Genomic DNA, 18,847 nt, shown 5'->3' with positions numbered 1-18,847 from the left:
AAGTATCCTCAGGAAAGCTTTCATTGGTCTCCCTAACTTGTACAGATCTCCATTATTCAATTTTGTACTGCGTTAGTCAGGGTTCTGCAGAGACACAGAACCAATGGGATGCAGAGAGATGTATAGAAAGAGCTTTACTATGAGGGACTGGCTCACACAATTATGGAGGCTGACGAGTCCCATGATTTGCTGTCTACAAAGTGGAGGGCAAGGAAAGCCAGTGGTATAATTCCAGTCCAAACCCAAAGGCCTGGAAACTAGATACCCCTATTTCTCTGAGGGTAGAAGAAGATGGATGTTTGCCCTTCCTTAACTTTTTGTTCCATTCCTCGCTGGATTGGAGGATGCCCACCACACTGGTAAGGGTGATCTCTCTCAGTCTACTCATTCAAATTCTAATCTCTTTTGGAGACACCCTCACAGACACACCCAAAAATCATGTTTTACCAGCTATCTGGGTATCTTGTAGCTCAGGAAAGTTGACACATAAGATTAACCAGCACAGTATAGATCACTTCTTTTGTTTCCTACCTCTCAAGGATCATATCCTTTAAGCTATTCACTCTTTCTTCTCCTACCATCCATTTTTTTTCTCTTTCTCATTTTTTAGGTTCACATGAAAAAGTGCATTTTCTTGGGGCACCTGGGTGGCTCAGGTGGTTAAGCGGCTGCCTTCGGCTCAGGTCATGATCCCAGGGTCCTAGGATTGAGGCCCACATCAGGCTCCCCGCTCAGTGGAAAGCCTGCTTCTCCCTCTCCCTCTGTCTGCCACTCTGCCTACTTGTGCTCTCTCTGTCAAATAAATAAAATCTTTAAAAGAAAAGTATATTTTCTCAATTAAAAAAACTAATAAACCTCTCTTGACCCTATATTATCTTCCAATAACATGACCATTTCTCTACTTTGTTTTACAGAAAAATTCCTCAGAAGTTTTCTACCCCTTGTCTATCATTTTTCTCTCATCATTCTTTATTAAATCCACTTTAGCCAGGATGTAGCCCTGAACACTCTTCTAAAATGGCTCTCATTAGGCAACCACTGACAGATACATTCCTAAACACATGGACAAAACTCAGCCATCATCTGTACTTTACATGTCATCAGCAATTAGGTTTCCTCCATGACGGCTTCTCCACTTGATTTTCAGAGCACTACACTTGAATAGTTAGTTTCTCATTTTATTGGAGGCAGTTTTCTCAGTCCTGTTTGCTGTCTCTTCCTCCTCTCTCTGAGCTAATGAGGAACTGCCCACAGACTTGGTCTTTAAACCTCTCCTCAACTCCATCTATATTCCCTCCCCTGGTGATTTCATCCAAACCCAGCCCTAAATACTACCTATATGCTTATCACTCCAAGTTTTATACTCCAAGCCCAAAAATGACCCCTGAACTCTTGGACATGTATTTAACTCAAAATTCAATATATTTACTTGTATTTCTAATAGAAAGCTCAAACTGAAAACTGAGCTTCTGATCTCTCAGCTCAAAACCTTCTCTTCTAGCTACCCTATGGCCCAGCAATTTCACTACTATTTACCACAAAGATACAAATGTAGTGATCCGAAGGGGCCAATACAAACTATGGAAAAGAGCCCAGATGTCCAATGACAGATGAAATGGATAAAGAAAATGTGGGGTGTATATATATATATATATATATATATATATATATATATATATATATACACACACACACACACACACACACACACACACACACACACTGGAATACTACTCAGCCATCAAAAAAAATAAAATAAAATCTTGCCATTTGCAAGGACATGGATGGAACCAGAGGGTATTATGCTAAGCTAAATAAGTTAATCAGAGAAAGACAATTATCATACAATTTCACTCATATGTGAAATTTAAGAAACAAAACAGAGGAACAGAGAGGAAGGGAGGGAAAAATAAAACAAGACAAAATCAGAGAGGGAAACAAACCGTAAGAGACTCTTAATCATAGGAAACATAATGAGGATTGTTGGAGGAGAGAGAAGGTTGTAGGGGGGTGGGGTGACTGTGTGATGGCCATTAAGGAGGGCACTTGAAGTAATGAGCATTGGGTGTTATATGCAACTGATGAATCACTGAACTCTACCTCTGAAACTAATAATTCCTTATATTGAATTTAAATAAAATAAAATAAAAACAATCTTCTCTTCTTCCAGTCTTCCCTATTAACTATAGAATCATCCCCTCAGTTACATGGTCCTCAAACTTGAGGACATACAAAACTCTTGTCTCTTACACTATTATGCCACACCTGCAGTCAATTAGCAGAGTCAGCTGACATTACTTTTAAAACATTTCCAGACTCTAACCAATTCAAATCATGCCCTTTGTTACCACTTGGACAAACCCACCATCATCTTCTTGTTCAAATTTTTGTTAATGCCTTCTAACTGGTCTCTATGTTTGATTCTTTGTCCTATTTCATCTTCTAAATAGAATAGCTGGAATGATCCTATTAAAAATAAGATGAAGTTATGTTTGTAGAGAAAGTCCTTCAATGGTGTCTCATTACTCTCAGAGTAAAGATAACGTTTTTATAACCTGTGAGGCCCAAGACAATCTGGCCCTCCTCTGACTCTTTGATCTAATTTCTTGATTTTTCTCGTTCTTTGATTCTGCTTCAGTCTCACTGTTCATCTTGCTGTGATTTTTTTTCTTTTTAAACTAGGCACTCTCTCAGTGTGGGAGTTCTTGGCACAAACAAAATAAGCTGCTGGGACCCAGTTAATTAACTGAAAGAAGGGCTTCTATTCTGGTTGGCATCTGAATTGTTAAGGGTCTGAGAAAGGGTGCCTATACACCTGTGCTTAAAGTAGACCAGTTTAAAAGAAGGCAGGTTAATGGGCACAAAAATCCCCATGAGCCACCCCACTGCCTTGTTGGTCCATCTTCAGAATGAGAATAAGATCTCTTAAGCTGACTGATCTGAAATTGATGATTTACCAATATCTGTGCTTAAGAATGATGCAGGGACTAGCAAGTGTTGGTAGGTAGAAGTTATTATGTTGTGTTTGGGAAAATACTGATTCTGTACCTTGCTCCAATCTTATAGAATAAGAATGTCTGGGTGATGGAGCTCATGAATCAGTGTTTTAATGAAGTTAGAAGTTATTATATAATTTTTAGGTTTATCAAGGTGCATTCCTAGTTGCAAAAAAAATTTCCCTAGTGATCTTTAAAAAAATGCTAATAGGCTTAGCTCAGAAATATGCTTTAATAAGCAGCAGGGCTGAGAATCCATGATCAAACAGTTAGAGATCAGTATTTGTTGAATGAATAAAATGAGTGAATGATTAAAATGTGAATTATTATATACTTGACAATTCAGATAAGTTCTTATTTTCCCTTTTACTGTCTTTAGCTCCTCACTGTGAAGGAAAGATTAAAAAGTAAATTCTTCACTTCTGCATCATGGTTAGGACAGTTCTCATTATCTCTTGCCTGCAGTTTTTGCCCTTATTTTGAAGCCAGAGCTATCTAGAAAGAATCCAGCCAATCATATTATGTACATATATGAAAACTTGTAAGTGGTTGTAAGTGACAGAAACTCAAACCAGTTTAAAGGGAAAAAATTAATTTATCAGCTAACTAAACAGAATAGACTTGAATCTAGGATTCCATAGGATTCTATCCATTTCCATTTTTTAACCTAATTGTTCCCTTTGGCTTAATTCACCATCACCCTTGGCAGGCACAACTTATCTCTGCTTAACATAGTGTCAGCCCCAGCAGTTCAAAGAGCTTGGGGGCTGGCAGGAAGTTCCACTTGAGTCATATATCTGAGGCATCAATCAATTCTCACTGTCAACTGAGTGCTCAGCTGGAGCCATTCACAAGAGGATCTTACTTCCCCTCCATATGGTTTGGTCTTCTCTTGGCATGGCAACTAGTCTCCATGGGGAAGAAGTGAAAGCTGCCTGTCCTCTGAAGGCTTCCAACAACACTGCTGCATTCTCTTGCTCAAAGACACACACAAGGCCAACTCAGATTCACAGGTGGGGGAAATAAACTCTCTTCTTTGTACGAGGAGTATGTGAGGAGTGACATGCACATTTAAGAGGCAGTGGTGGTGGGACAGGGGAGTTATATGGCTCTTCTTTGGATATCACCTACTGCAGCATAAGTCCAACTTAATTATTTCCATTGTCTGAATGACCCCAGGTAAACCTAATGATGTTCTTGTCTCTATTCAAGAAGATAGTTTTACAGTTTTGTTAGGAAGCAAGTAGGCCCTCTATGGAAAATGGAAAAGATAAACAGAATTTTCTTTAGACAAATAAGTTTGTGAAGGATTAAGCTAGCAAACAAATGTTCTCATTGCAGGGATTCTTAGAGTTTATAATAAGCTGATGTGCATTGTAAATCTCTCAAGTGACCAGGGGTCAAGAAGTTGGGTATGGGGTGGGGAAGGTTACATAGTAGGGCATTTCTTAATATATATGACTTGAAATTCTTTATATGGAGCAACTTCTAGGACAGATATTCCATAAGATAAGCTTCAAAAACAAACAAACAAAAACTCTGCCTCAACATTTTTTACATACTTCTAACAGTTCACTTGTCATGCTTTATTGTAATTATTTGATAGTCAATTCATACATTACACTGTGAGTTCTTCAATCTTGGGAATTTTGTTGTCCCGTTATTTTAACTCCAGCACTCCCAGGGGCTAGCACATCATAGACATTTATAAAACATTTCAGGAAGAAGAGATTTTTTTTAAAAAGAGAGAAAGAGAGGCAGGGAGGAAAAAGAGCTTTAAAACTTTCCATTATGTAAGCCCAGCCTTGATATATGCAATCTGGTCGTTTATGTCATGCCCAATTCAACTGTTAGAACTCAGTTCTTCTGTGAATATTTTTATGGCAGATTTATCATGATTTCAGGTCAGCTAAAACCATGTTGCTCCTGCATATTTCCAGTGTAATAAGAAGAGGAATGGTTCCCTGAATGATGTTCACATCCTAATATCTACAACCTGCAATAGTTAGGTTACCTGGCCAAGAGAATTAAGTTTCCACATGGAATTAAGGTTGCTAATCAGCTGACCTTAAAATAGATTATTTTGCATTATATGGATAGGCCCAGTATAATCACACAAGTCCTTAAAAGTGGAAGAGGGAGGCAGAAAAGAGAACCAGAGCAAAGCAGTATGAGAAGAACTCAGCCAGATGTTGCTAACATTGAAGATAGAGGAGGGAGGCAATGAGTCAAGGAATGTGGGTGATTTCTAAAAGCTGGAAAAGGCATGGAAATGGATTTTCCCCCTAGACCCTCCAGGAGGAACACAGCTCTACTGATACTTTAATGTAAACCTGAGACCCATTTTGGATTTCTGACCTCCAAAACTGTAAAAAAATAATTATTTGTGTTGCTTTAAGCTACTAAGTTTGTAGTAATTTGTTATAGCAGCCATAGACGATTGCCATATTTTTTGGTTGACTAATAAAAAGAAATTATATAGAAGCAAAAATAGTGCAGCCCTGGCTGCACTTATTTTAATAGATTTAGTTTTAATTACCTTGATGCCACTCTGTAGTTTTTTAGTAAATACACCATAGTCCATTTTGTAAAATTGACTAATCTATATTAATAGATGCTGTCAGTATGGTGTTTGGTCCCGGGCTAATTCCACTATAGCAAAGTATGCATGAGTATTTGTAGAATATGGAAATGGTTATTCTGTAGGTTATATAGTTTTGAGAATCATTGTGTTTTGAGGACGATTTGCAGAGGCAAAACAGACAATATTTTGTAAGGGGAAAAACAGCATAAGCATTTCAAAGAAGAGAATTTTAATAAAATATAAATAATTTACCCAAAGGATGTTCAATTATTTAAACTCCCTTTCCTCAAGTAGCCAATAAGGATCTCTTGTGCATCTGTTTGGTCAGGTAGTGGGGATACATTGGTAAGTTAAACCATGGACATTTAAGGATCATATCTTTCATTGGAGGAAATGGACAAATACAAATCTAATATTGAATCAGTGTTGAGTGATGCTCTAATGATATGTACAAAATACTATAGAAATTCATATTGGAAGTTTATCCAAATTAAACAAACAAAAAACAATTTTACCAAGCCAATAGTATTGTACTGTGCCTTTAAAGTATTCAAAAGAACAAGTTGGAAAAATAGATTCCAGGAAGGGGTGAAGACACATATAAAAGCATTTATATCTCAAAAAATGAATCTGGTTGATAATGAAAAGTAATCTGTGGCAATGGGATAGAGACTATGCTTGGAGGATGGAGCATGTTGGAAAGGGAGGGGCATATTGAAAACTTTTCCTTGAAAAACATGCAGGAACTAAGAATGTGAGGGTCTCATAAACATACCAAGAATGTTGGATTTCATCCTGAAGCATATGGGAAACTACTAACAAGGTTTTGTTGTTGTTGTTGTTGTTTTGTTGTTTTTTAAGCAAACCTATAACATTGCAAATTTGCTTCAGAGAAATCTAAAGATTTGTGGACAGTGTATTGGTGAGATCTTACTAAAGTGAATCCAAACATGATGAAAACTGAAACCTGGAAGGTAGTGGTTAGGATTATCTGGAGATTAGGGAGTTGGGAGACACCTAAGGGGCAGATTCTGTAGGATTTGGTGATAGAAATCAACTCTAGAGGTTATAGTTTCAGACACCCCTGACTTACGATGGTTTGACATAATTTTTCAACTTTATGATGGTGTGAAAGCAATGTGTATCCAGTAAAAACCAAAATTTTGAAATTTGAATTTTGGTCTTTTCCTGTGCTGATGATATGCAGTAGGAGGCTCTCTCATGATAGTGGGCAGGACAGCGGCCGCAGCTCCCAGTCAGCCACACCATCATGAGGGTCAATGACAGTATACTCACAACCGTTCTGTGCCCAGCCAACCATTCTGTTTTTCACTTTCACTATAGGATTCAATAAATTACATGAGATATTTAATACTCGTGATCTGGGATGGAGCCCCATGTTGGGCTTCCTGCTCCACAGGGAATCTACGTCTCCCTCTCCCTCTGCCTCCTCTCCACTGCTCATGTGTTCTCTCTGTCAAATAAATAAATACAATCTTTTTTTTTTTTTTAAAGATAGGGAAATGTAGAGTCTCACCTATCTGAAATAAGAGTAACAACTTTGAAGAATCTTAATGTAGTGAGTCACATAAATGGTTCCAGAACATTTTATATCTCCTTTCTACTCTGCTTCAGAAGGCTGGCTTCAACACATGTTTTTATATGACAGTGCTTATTAAAAACGTGTCTCAGTGATTGTTTTGAATATTTCAGTAGGTTTCTTTTTATTTTTTGTTTCACTAGATTTAGATGATAAAAATTATGGGTATTCTCAATTCCATTCCTTTTCCGAAACAGAAAATAAATGACTACAATTAAAAGTAAGAGTTCCCTGAATATATGCCTTCTAAAGTTGAAATATTATAAAATTAACAACAGAATTTTAATAGTAAATCCTGCATTCTATTTGACCTCTCACAATTAGTTTCCTCAAATGCTCAGTTACTTTTGTGGGAGTAATTTCAATGTTTCCCTGTTTGCAAGCTTTATTGTTAATAATTGCAATTCATTAAATCTTAGGAAGCTGAAAGTTTCTATTTTTTCCATTTCTTGAATAATTTGATTAAGGATTTTCAATTGATTTTTAACAGAATGCCACCAAAATTTAAAGATATTGTTTTCAAGACAAGTCCAGTACTGCTCTAGAACACTTAAGTTGAATTTTCAAAGTAATTCTTGAAATCTTAAAACATTGCTAAAATCTAGCTGATGATGGGCAGAAAAGAGAAAGCACAAACTCGTACTGAAATGTTTTTTAATGCAACATAAACTTAATTATACACATAAACATCTTACTTTTTTTAATCTCTGTACATCAGGTAGTTATAAATTTTGACTATAATTTATTTCAACACAATCATTAATTTGTGTGCCACAAGAAATTCCAAGTATGTTTCTGGTCAGTAGTTTTGTATTTTGTTTTGTTTTGTTTTGTTTTTTCAATAAGACCATTGTTTTTACCATAATCCTGTATTCTAACAAATAAGTTTCTCATATTTTTTGTCCTTGCAAAAACTAAATATTTGAGCTCCAGTGTTGAGTATTTTAATAGCATTCACACTGCTGTTATATATTTCAAGAAAATGAATTTGTACAACTTTCCTTTAATCCTGTGAATTGGATGATAAAATTTGATCCATTCCTGGAATTAACTGATTTTCTACTGAAGTATCTGATGACTTTGATATACTACTTGCATCATTTAACTGTGAAGTTCTTCTGCTAACGGGATCAACAATGTCATCTCTTCCTTCACCTTTCCCATCTGCTTAAGAAAACTTGGATTCACTTGGGAAAAGTCAGTAGATCTAAATGAAAAGTCATATTTTATGGTATGTTACATTAATGTCCCTTCTGAAGCTGGGCATGTCTATCATTTGTGGTTCCCTTTAAAGGGATAACATTTTTAAAATAAGTACTGATGTTTCTTCCACAGATTCATATTCTCTAGCTTTCCTTTCCTGATAGCAGATGGTAAGTCATATCAAACCAATATTTTATTCAAGTGAAACATTTACCAACTTTTTGAGAAATGGAAATCCTGTAAGTAATTTTTTTAATTGTCTAGCTTATTGCTGCCAAAAGGGTTTATTGCAATAATGAAATAAAATAAAATACCACCAAACAACAAATTAGAGAAGTATCTATAGATTTACAACATTCAATAAATATCAAAACCACTTAGCAGGAATGTTAAGACTATTCCACAGCTACTGATAAGACTGTTACTGTTTCTTGTACATTTCTCAAATACACATCAACCTGTAATTTCATGTTGACTTGACTAACTGAAGTCTCATGGGTTCCATCAAAGGTCACAGCACAAACCCTGTCATAAATGGCTGGTATTCCAAGTGGCCAGGAGGGGGCAGCTGATCAAAGACTTCAAAGACTTCTCCCACTCCCACTTTAGATCTGAAAAGTATAGCTCTTTTCCAATGTCCTATCATAATCTTTTTATTTTATCAGAAAATATGCATTCTGCTCTTGAAAGGGAGATGTTATATTATCTGGAAAAGGAGAGTGAAAAAAAGACTGTTGGTCTGATAGCCATGTGTTAAAGTTAGAACTGTGTTCAGTGCACGAGTTTCATCCATTATTGTAAAAGATCATGGCAGGCGCTGGAAGTAAAATTTTAATGCAACTATTATTAATAATGCATTACTGAAAAATGAAAAACCTAAGACAAATGTAGCACTGAATAGGACTTGAAACAATAGGCATATATTTCAGACAAACTTGGATATATGTTCACCTACCTATTTGCTGTGATTATGAATTCAGATTATGTAAAATATATTGTAAAGGTTAAAAAAAACTTTTTTAAAGTCATAAAGCACTAAACATCACATTTATGTTGACGATGCCTACTTTTACTATTTCTACTGTGCTAGCATAGTTCAGATTTCAAACTTCTAGTTCAGTCTGAAGCAGGTATCATGGCAAGAGCATGTCAGTGACTCTTATTGAATGGAATCAAAATCTGCCTCTGCCAACCTCCAGCTCTGTGACCATTGTCACAGAGACTGTTTCTCGGAAATGCAGTATATTATATTGTGGGGATGATAATGCCTTCGTTAAAGAGTTTTTATAAGCATAGCATTAGAGAATAATAACAAAATTCTAATATTATTGTATTAGTTTAATAAGTTGGTTTCCCTCTGTATGCCCCTCTTCCTTCACTTCACTTTATGTCAAGACTGTGATACTACCCATCCAACCACATTAGAAAGACTCAGTTAGAGGTTGTGGCTGTCTATGTAAAATCTCCCTTCCCTAATTTTCGCTGGGATGGGAACCCAATGAAGTGCTGGCAAATGTGTTTATAATCAGTCAATACTGAACCTGACGGTTAGTGGAATCAAGGAAGAAATGAAACTGTTTAAAGACCTAATGGTACATTTTAGATTCTGGGACTCCGGCAATCTAAATCTTGGCAATGTCTGGGACATTGTGGACATGAAGAGTCAGGAGGCCAGTTTAGGGAAGGAAAATAGTGTGTGTCTGAATATCATAATGTGATCCGTTGATGAGACTAGCAATCAAGAAAGAGCAAAATAACAGTTCCTTTATGTTTCTGTAGAGATTGACTTTTGTTGAATCTAAATGACCTTGTAGCATATATAACAATGAATTACCAGATATAGAAATATTCCATAAAAATCATTAAATAAAATAAAATAACTTGAATGAAAAAAACAAGGATTATAAATATGTCATTCATGGAAGAGGAGCCCTGAAATGCCATTAAATATATGAAAATTTTTTCAACCTCGCTGATCTAGGAATTCCAAATATGAAACAAACAAAAGTGAAATACACAAATATGACACACCATTTCACACCCATCAGAGAAGTAAAAATAAAGTTTAACAATAGCAAGTGTTGGCAAAGATGTGGGAAAATGGAATCACAAAGTGATGTTAACACATTGGAAAGCGATTTGACAATGCTTAGTAAAATTGATAATGTGCAAACCCTATGAGCAGTTGTATTTCACGGTTTAGATCCCATAGAAATTCTCTAACATGTATAATAGAAGATCTGTCGAAGAATTTTTATGGCACCATTGTTAATAATAGCAAAACACTAAAATTGACCAAAATCTAATACTGAAAGAATGAAAAAATGAAATGTGATACTTTGCACAATCCAATACTTGACATCAGTTAAAGGAATGAATTAGACTTTCTAACATGTCATCTCAAAAACAAGTTTTGAGAGAAATAACAATTTGAAGAATGATACATAAAATAAGCATATTTGCAAATTTAAAACCATGTATAATACTATAAATGAACTCATATAAATGGGTGTTGCCTATCTATTTACCTGTCTATATCTATCAGGAATCTTTATGCATTTATGACTCTATCCGTCTTTCTATCAGTCCATAGATATATCTATCTATATTTTTCAACAGACTAGAACAATACCCATCAAATTTATAGACATAGTTACCTGGGGATCAAAGGGAAGTTGCTTGGAATGGGATAGAACTTATAGATAAAGCAAAACATACTTTAACTTTATTCATAATATATAGCTTTTTACAATTAGAAAAATAGACAAAGCAAATTTCACAAAATATAACTAGTGTCTATTTTAGGAGGTATGTACAATTACAAGTTATACCATTCTTTTTATTTTAATCTTCTGTCTTCTTTTCTAAAAATAATGCTCTAAATGAAAGAAATTAATATATGGAATGCTGGATTTTTAGCCCTTGAAATCTGAACATATTCTTATTGACTAGGGAAGGCCAATATGGTCAGGTGTGTCCATCATCTGTAATGTGCTAATGGAACAATTCATAAACGAATGGAATTTGGCATTTGTCTAGAGGACCCAGATCTACACAAATCTTGCCCTGTTAATTCTGTCTGCAGTGAGAGAAGTGGTTCTAAGAAATAAAGTAATTATAGCAGATCAGAGTTAGAGGAGAACTCAAGAAACCAACCTAACAGGATGATCCTGTCATTTAAGTGATGAAGAAACTGAGGTCTAGGCAGCAGAAGCAACTTGGCAAAAATTACATCTTCTCATCATTGGCAGTCAGTTCTCTCAACTTCTAGGTGAGCACACCACAGAGTTATAGGTGCTCCTTCTGGGAACTCAAATCCCTTGTTCCCAGTCCAATGACTTTTGATTCTGGGCAAAAGCAATGAAGTCAGTAGTAATACTAATTAGCCATTCCTATATTCTGCCCTGAGCCAAATAGCAGGGGTGGGGACATCTGCAGGGATCTACCTCAAGGTCTGGGCTTCCATCTATCAGCTGCCAGTTCACCTCATGGGAACCCCCTCCCCCACCCCAACCTCCACCTCCCAGTCCTTACATCCCCATGCCAGCTGTGTCTCCTGTGGCTTTGGCTTTACTCTCATTGATTTTGGGAGAGTTCAAAGGTCAAAGTTTCTTTTTGAGAGATGCAATTTTGCAGGGCTTTGGGAGGCTTGAAATGGGCTTATTAATAAAGGCTGGATCAATTAAGAGAAGGTCAAGGGGGTTTTAAACACCTATTGCTCTGGAAGGACAACATGGCACCAAATGAATGACTGTTATTGATTAAGCATTTTGATTGCCTGCTTGGATAGTCAATCAATACTAAAGAGTCAGATCCTTCAAAATATTAAACAAATGAAGACAAAGCTTTTAGCTTGGGGCCTGAATTCCTAATGTTTCAGTAAGAAGTTTGGAAGAAAGCTCTTTGCATCCAGGTGAATTGCAGGAGAGTTAAGTGTGAAGGCAGAGTGATGGGTTATAGAGCTACTTGAAAAGCAATAGTTGCTGCCTGTGGCTTATGTAATTCACTCTAGAAACATGCGTCCTGAGGCTTGTGGTAAGAGTACATCAGATGTGAGGCGCCTGGGTGGCTCAGTTGGTTAAGTGACTGCCTTCAGCTCAGGTCATGATCCCAGAGTCCTGGGATCGAGTCCCGCATCGGGCTCCCTGCTCTGTGGGGAGCCTGCTTCTCCCTCTCCCACTCCCCCTGCTTGTGTTCCCTCTCTCACTGTGTCTCTCTCTGTCAAATAAATAAAATCTTTAAAAAAAAAAAAAAACCATCAGATGTAATGGGTATTTTTTAGCATCAGAATGTGAGGGATATTTTTCTTTCAATTAAGGATAGGAAAGCAGCTCCTTATTGAAGAATCTATTTCAAACACTAAAGTAAAGTAGTAACAATTTATTGTTTTCATTTTATAATTGAAAATAGCCCAACAATCCTAAAAATAGTACGTCTAAGGTCTAAAAGAGAGGCTGCATTATGACTGAAGGATCATGCCATTTCTACCTCTAGAGGTAAGAGCTTGCATTTATATGGTGCTTAGGACCAGGCAATGTTGACTCATTTATTTCTGACAATAAACCTCTGAGGCAGGTATTAATATTATCTTCATCCTATAGATGAGGAAACAATCATATAAAGATTATTTTGCCTAATGTCATTCAGCTGTCAATAGCAAAGCTATCGTTTGAATTGAAGAAGTCTGTATTCCTAACCCCTCACCTGGTGGTTTTTAAATTTTAACTCACATCAGAATTACCCTGAGGGCTTGTTAAAACACAAAATATTGGACTCCATCCCCAGATTTCGTAGGTCTGGGGTGGGACCCAAGAATCGAATTTCTAACAGGATCCAAATTAATGCCAATACTGATGGTGTAAAATTTGGGCTTTGAGCACCACTGCACTAGGCTCTATGCCTAGGATTCTACAGTATTCACAATGCAAATGGTACATATGTGTGACTCTTAAATGGTCAGTTCCTTTCAGATGTGGGGGTCATAATTAAATCATCCAAACATAACACCATGGATATTTAAAACCTTCTGATCAGTAGAACAGGTCAAAAGAAATACAAAAGCATCAAAGGGTAAGTGTACAATGTATCTTACTATGTTTGAGGTCTAGACATGACATGTGTTGTGACCAAAGCATATCATTTGTGAACTGAGTTATGAATATAGCTGGGTGTCATTTTCTATCATTCAATGGTAATTATCCTATTCTCAATTATTTGCAGATGGCCCCCAATGTATATTTTTATACCCTCAGGTTATTTCCTTTAAAATGCTCCTTCACTCCTCACTGACATACAGACATCCTATTTACACTTCAAGGCCCTACTCGGTCTCCATTGTGAAGTGTGAAGTTTCTCATGGTTGAGAATGCCCTGAAATGATAACTGTTCTCTAGACTAATTTGTGCAAAAACTGGCTGAACAAGTCAGTAGCTTCAGATCACCAGAATCTTCTTTTTTTATCGATTCCTCTTGGCTGCCATATCAAGATGTCCATATCTCAGTCATTGCCTTTTTCTTGTTGACTCACTTTTCTTTGGCCTTGGGTACTGAGTGCCTCTAGTTCAAATACCAGAAGAATGTAAAGAATATGTGACTGAGAACTTAACTTTGTTTAACTTTGTCCACTGTGAGGTCCCAGGAAACAGATAGCTACATAAGCTCATCAAACAATTCTAAATTTCCATGAACTTCTCTAGAAAGTTCAACTAATGATGGGAGGTCTCAATTACCTTTAAAGTTCAAAAACCTTCAAATGTCTGGCAAAATCAAAGCCACTGAAATGCATAGAACCCCCTAATAGAGATTGCTTTATCCTTGAAACTTCCATGGCCCCATTTTTATGGCCTTATAGAAATACTATCTAGCTTTGGAAGTTGATATCAAAAGAATATGAGGATAACTCCTAAATCTTCTGCAAAAAGAATGAAGGTTGACAATGTTGCTGTTTGACTCTGATTCAGTAAAGAAATGAATGTCTCAAGATTGTAGGGGAGGAAAACTTTTCCCTTTTTCCCTTTTAGGTTCTCTGGCTGGTCTAATAATTAGATTGACATAAGACAGATTCACAAGAGTGAAAAAAAAAAAAAACAAATGCAATTTTGTTCATATGGGAACCCCAAAGATATAAGGCTTTCCAGTAATCAGGCAATTGAGGCTTATATGCGATCCTGAGCTAAGGAGAAGGGGTAGGGGTCTGGGATTTCAAAGGGGAGACAATTCATAGGAAAATGGGAGGAGCAAATGTTTGGTAAACAAATGTTTGCCATGCAGATAAGTCTTTCTAATGTAAAAAGTAACTTCTGGTAATGCTTTCTTCCTGGTACAGGACTCCTATCTAAATTATTTTAGGCAAGTAAGGGAGAAGTAAAAAGCTCTTCTTAATTCAGTTGGGCATTGGCTATCTTCTCAAAATAATACACATGCCAGGGTAGCACATTCTGGGGTGGCCTGCCCTGAACCCCCATCAAAATCTACCACTCTCCTTCTTCCTAAGGTGCATATGCTGCTTTGGATCTGATAGAATTTAAGGTTAAAGTCAGAAGGAAATTAGCCACCTCCAATCCCCTGGATGGAAGCCAGACTTCCATGTGTAATCTGCAAGTAATTAGGAAACTGGTAATAGACTCCCCTGGAATTCAGAGGCAGGAAACTTCATAGAAGGAGGTCTTGTCATGTTAAGCATCAACCATGGCAAAACCCCAAATGTAGGTTTTAGAGATATGGACATCTGAAACTTCAAGTGGTCAAGAAAACAGAGAAGTGGTAGAGCCAGGATTCCAAGCTAGGTACTTCAGATTCCAGACTCCACATGCAGTTTCCATTTGAAAACCAAACCAAACCAAAAACCAAACCAAACCAAACAGCAAAAACCTATACCGTGCAAACCATGCAGATTGTCCTGAAACACTGTATTAATCTTTTTAAAATTTTATTGTTATGTTAATCACCATACATTACATCATTAGTTTTTGATGTAATGTTCCGTGATTCATTGTTTGCGTATAACACCCAGTGCTCCATTCAATACGAACACTGCATTAACCTCAGAGCATTACCTAGCCTTTTAAAGATGGCCCTTGTACCTAGATGTTTTTTTGGCAAAATTATATGACCTCCAGGGACTTCTTTCTCAAACCCTTGCTAATTCATTTACAAAAGCCCATCTCTGAATTCCCTCTTTCACTTTGGCCTTACAGACATTACCATGTGACTTCTATAAGTCCTACACTGTGGCAGGTTTAGGAAGGAGGTAAAGTAGTGAAAGTAACAGGGCTATGGGGCCACACAGCCCTGTTTCAGTCCTCCATCTGCCCCTCTGAGTAGCCTTGCACAAAATACTTCCTCTCTCTGATCATTAGTTTTCCCTATTGATGTTGTGATGTTGACATGAGGTAATATATATGAAAGTATTGCACAGATTCTAAAAAAAAAAAAAAAAAAAAGTGAATTCCACTTTATAAGGGCAACTGCTATTACTATCCCTAATGGAAAGAGAGAAACCTCTCTCACATTAGGCATTTTTTTGAAGATGTAACTAGAGTATTAACAGAGGAGGAAGTGAGCAACTTCTTTAGGCCAGCTCCCTAAAGGGTGCAATTACCAAGAACAATTAAGCAGAGCTTTTACCCCACTGGCCAGGGAGCTCTGACTCACAGCTGTTCACTGTCTCTGACATGGATTCCCCTGACAGGCATTGGAGAGAGGAGGATTACCTGACAGAGTCTCCTCCAGGGACTGGGATATCAAAAGCTGCAGCTTCTGTAGTAGTGCTATGAAAAACTTGAGCCACATTCTCTCTCTGGCCTGTGCTGAGCTCAGACAGTTGGCTTTATTTGCTCCTCATGAATCACGAGACTCTGCATGTTTTGGGCGCCATTAGCATCCTAAGTGAGCCGAGAAACTCTAACACTCCAGTCATGGGGTAGACAACCAGGAGAGCTCGGTTTCTAAATCCAGCTTCTAGGAACTGAGTATCTGTTATGTGCTATACATGACATACCACAATTGACTTCTGGAATTTTCTATCCTCTTCTATCCTTGTTTAGTGCAAAGTTGATTTATTGCTTATGACTCCCCAGTGTGAAAAACTTGGTGAAAACATAGCCCACCACTAGAAAAATAAAGAGGCACAGATACTCCTTTTTCCCCGCCCCCTCTAGGTACAGGGTGGGCACATGAGCTAGGCTTGGCCAATTGGATATTTCTTTCTGTCACTTTGAAGTGGAGCCAGTGATACAATAAAATACGTTCCGTACTAGCAGCGAAGATGCACACAGCATCTGTGGTACCTCTGGCTTCTGGACTGGTGGCGTCTCCTAGTATTAACCATGTTGTTGCTATGCTGGTATGACCACAGCCTTAGTACTAATCCCTTTAGCATCCTCGACATTCTGCCCATTTTTGACTTTCTAACAACCAAGAAGCTTTCCTTGATTCCTCACCATTCTTGATTTTATGGGTGATCCAGTATGCTTTCAAAAGATCATCTTTCTGCCCACATAAAGCAGATTTGTTCTCGTTATTTACAACTAAGATTGATACAAATAGAGTGATACTGAAATAAGTAATCCCAACTTAAAAACAAAAAAGAAAATAATGATGTGAAGGGAAATTAAGGGATGTTCCCATGGATATAAACCTGCAAAATGAAATATATAGGTGTTTTCTCTTCTTCAAATTCGACTCTGTGTTTTCAACAAAAATATCTCACAGGTTCATAGAATTTATAGAGCAGAAGGAAAAGGTCATCTTGTCCAGATGGCTCATTTTAAGGGAAAGGTGTTCTGTCCTGAAGAGGGTGACTATAGCAAATCTATGGCAAAGCCAGTTCTAGAAAATACAAACTTCCTTTTCCCTAACTATGTGTTCCTTCTGATGCAAACCTAGCTTCTTGAATCTGAGAGTGAAGACACAAATTTTAATAGAATGAAAGGTTGATATGAAATGGTGCATTGTTTTCTGAGTGTATAATACTCAGTCCCATTCCAGCAGGATAATGGGATGAACACTGAGATTATAAATAGAAACAATCTAGAAAATTGGACTTTAGCATGTAGGCAGTGGTGATTCATGAAGGAACAGGTGAATGAATGATCTCTTAATCATGTTATTCCATTTTACATTTATATGGTGCCTCATAGCTTATTAATAGTAGTACTAAGAGGAATAAAAATCTGCTTAACTGCTTCCGTTTCCCTTCTCTGACTCTCCATTACTAGCTTCCGAGCCCCTCTTCTCTTCTATTGCTGAGACATGCCCTTAAGAAAACCCACTGCAGTGCATTGTAATCTTCCAGTAACTGCAGTGCCAACTGTGAGCTCCTGGTCTCCACAGCTCTGCTCCCCTTGTTTCCAACCCCCCCGCCCCACTGATGATCTCCAAAAAATATCTCACAGCCCCGTGATTGGCATGTGTTTAGCTATGTGTTAAATGAATGAAGGGTGAGTGAATGTTAGGAGACAGATGGTCAGTCAAGTTGACACATAAATTCATCATCGTAGTCATTGACCAGCAAACATGCAAGTTTCTGATCATGGTGATAACATCTGGCTGTCTCTCAGTCCTGATTCTTTCTCCTTTTATGTGCTCCCCTCCAAAGTCCAGGTCTGTTCCCATTGTCTTTGGTATCTAAGATCATGCCCCTTCATATTCCAGCCTCCTGCCCTTTCCCTGCCCAGACAATCTTCATTTAGCTTTCCTTGGACATAATTAATCCTTTATTTTCTTTTTTAGTCTATCGTTAAGGCATGTGCTCTGTATCTTGCTTCTGGTAGGGATTTCCTTTTTGCTTTTCAGTAGATTTTCTAGGTGTTTTCTCAGAAACACCTGCCTCATGCAAATCAAATCTTTTGACTTTCAAAGCTATTGTTTCTATAGGGCCTTTGACAGCCTGTATTAAAAATCAAAAACTGAATCTATTTCCCTTTGCATTACTGACAGAGCAATCTAATTTTCCTTGAATTTTATCATAGTGTCTAGTACATAGATAAATACCCAAAAAACGTTAGCTATAATAAACTCTTAGTATTGTTATTACTAGTATTACTATTATTACTGATGAAGGAGGATGTCACAAGTATTTAAGAATGGAGGAAAAACGTAAATTCAGATTTATTGGTGCTAAAGTCTAGCAGTCATTCAAAGAGAAAGAGCTTGTTTTAAAAGGATTAACTTGTCAAAGGGATGCTACATGGACAAGAGGAAATAAAGAATGTGAGAAGCATCTTTGTATGGTACTGGACAGGTACGAGATGCTCAGTAAATGTGAAATGAATAGACCGATTTGTGCTGATGGAATAGAAATGCTAAAATAATGTCCAGTGGGGGTAGATGTGAGATATGAGAATAGTATAAATATTTTAGACTCATATAAGAGAAAAGGCAAGTTTCACTTACAGATTATCATAGATGTACACGTTAACACACACATGCAAAATGACTTTATGACAGGCACGTAGCTCTTAT

Source organism: Mirounga leonina, unplaced genomic scaffold (assembly GCF_011800145.1).
Source record: "Mirounga leonina isolate KUSES-001 unplaced genomic scaffold, KU_Mleo_1.0 Mir_166, whole genome shotgun sequence".
Classification (NCBI taxonomy): Eukaryota; Metazoa; Chordata; class Mammalia; order Carnivora; family Phocidae; genus Mirounga; species Mirounga leonina.
The sequence above is the reverse complement of the archived record's forward strand: the minus strand, read 5'-3'. Positions refer to the sequence as shown.